Consider the following 2624-nt stretch of genomic DNA (forward strand, 5'->3'; position numbering starts at 1 on the left):
TGTTAGGCCACAAATAAAGTCTCAAAAGATTTAAAAAGATAGATACCATACAAAATATCTTCCCCAGCCACAATGGGATGAAGTTAGAACTCAGTAACAGAAGGAAAACTGGAAAATACACAAATTTGTGCAAATTAAACAACACTCTTCACCAGTGGTTGAGAGAAAAAATGCTATAGGAAATTAAAAATATTTAGAGATAAACGAAAACAAAAATACAACAGACCCAAACTTATGGGGTGCAGTTGAAAGCGGTACTAAGGAGGAAATTTATAGCTATAAACACATTAAAAAAACAGAAAGATCTCACATCAGCAACCTGAATTTCCAACTTGAGGAACTAAAAAGGAGAGAACACTAAACCCAAAGCTGACAGAAAGAAGGAAATAAAGATTAGAGCAGGGGTGCCTGGGTGGCTCAGGTCCTGGGATCAAGCCGCATACTGGCCTCCCTGCTCAGTCTGGAGTCTGTTTCTCCCTCTCCCTGTGCCCCTCATCCCCTCTTGTTCTCTCTCTCTCTCAAATAAATAAATACAATCTTTTAAAAAAATTTTAAAAAAATTTAAAGCCTAGAGCAGAGATAAAATGGAGAAGAGAAAAACAATAGAGAAAATTAATGAAACCAAAAGTTGATTCTTTGGAAAGATCACCAAAACTGACAAACCTTTGGCTACATGGACTAAGAAGAGAGAAGACTCAAATTACTGAAATCAGAAATGAAAGTGGGGCCATTACTACCAATTCTGCAGATATAAAAGGATTATAAGAGATTACTGTGAAAAACTGTATGCCGACAAACTGGATAACCTAGATGAAACGGACAAATTCCTAGAAAGCTCAAACCTAACGAGACTAAATCATGAAGTAGAAAATCTGAGTAGACTTAGAACTAGTAATGGGACTAAATCAGTAATCACAAATCTCCCAAGAAAGAAAAGCCTTGGACCCAATGGCGTCATTGCTGAATTCTACCAAATATTAAAAGGAGAACCAATACCAGTCCTTTTCAGAGGTTTCCAAAAGATTGAAGAGGAGTAAACACTTCCTAACTCATTTTCTTTCCTTTATTTTTTCTGCACAAAAAGCTGCTTTTTATTATTTTTTTAAGATTTATTTATTTTAGAGAGAGAAAGAGCACAAGCAGAGGGAGAGAGAGAGAAGCCAACTTCCCGCAGAGTGCAGAGCCCAATGCGGAGCCTGAAATCATGACGCTGGGATCATGACTGAGCCAAAATCAAGAGTTGGACGTTCAACTGACTAAGCCCCCCAGGTGACCCAAAAAGGTGTTTTTTATTAAAACCCAGGGACAGGACCTACAAGCAGAAAGAGAATCACACTGTGATTGTGAGGAGTGATTGATTTTTATGAGGTTACCATTACTCTGATACCAAAGCCAGGTAAAGATTCTATGATACAATACGACTACATACCAGGGGAATACACCACAGTAACAGAATGAAGGGAGGGAAAACCCCACATGATTATTGCACTTGATGCAGAAAGAGCATTTGATAAAATTCAACATCCTTTCATGATAAAAACACTCAACAAACTAGGAACAGAAGGAAACTCATAGATAAAACCCATCTATGAAAACCTCAGTGAACATCATAGTCAATGGTGAAAAATTGAAAAATTTCCTCTTAGGGACACCTGAGTGGCTCAGCCGGTTAAGTGTCTGCCTTCGGCTCAGGTCATGATCCCGGGGTCCTGGGATCGAGTCCCGCATCGGGCTCCCTGCTCAGTGGGGAGTCTGCTTCTCCCTCTGCCTGCAGCTCCCCCTGCTTGTGCTCCCTTTGACAAAGAAACAAATAAAATCTAAAAAAAAGAAAATAATTTCTTCTAAACTCAGGAAAAAGGGAAGGACACCCACTCTCACCACTTCTGTTCAACACTGTACTGTAAATTCTAACCAGAGCAATCAGGCAAGAAAAAGAAAAGGCATCCAAATTGGAAAAGAAAAAGTATAATTGTCTCTGTTACCGGATGATGTGATTTCCTATATAGAAAACCCTGAAGATCTCTCTCACACACACACACACACACACACACACACACACCTACCTGTTAGAACTATCTGTCCTTCTGTTAGTACAACAGTATTTTGACTGAGCTGCATTTATATACACGGACAATGGGCAACTTGAAAAGGAAATTACAAAAACAATTTCATTTATAATGGCATCAAAAAGAATAAAAAACTTAGAAGTTAATCAAGAAGGTTGAAAGACGTGCAATGAAACCTACAGAGCACTGCTGAAAGGAATTAAAGGAGACATCAGTAAATGGAAACAAATCCCACTGTCACAGACTAGAGGACGTAGTATTGCTAAGATGTCCGCACTACCCAAGGCCATTGACAGAGTCAGTGTAATCCCTATCAAAATCACGTTTAAAAATTCTTGTGTTTTACAGAAGAAAAAAGCCCCTCCTAAAATTCATATGGAATCCCAAGGAACCCTGAATAACGAAAACAATTTTGAAAAAGAACAAAAAAAGAACTGGAGGACTTACTTGTCTTAATTTCAAGACATACTACAAAGCTACAGTAATCAAAATACTGTTGTACCAACATAAGGACAGACACACAGACAGACTCATGGAGTAGAACAGAAAGGCCTGAAA

This window comes from Ailuropoda melanoleuca, chromosome 13 (assembly GCF_002007445.2).
Source record: "Ailuropoda melanoleuca isolate Jingjing chromosome 13, ASM200744v2, whole genome shotgun sequence".
Classification (NCBI taxonomy): Eukaryota; Metazoa; Chordata; class Mammalia; order Carnivora; family Ursidae; genus Ailuropoda; species Ailuropoda melanoleuca.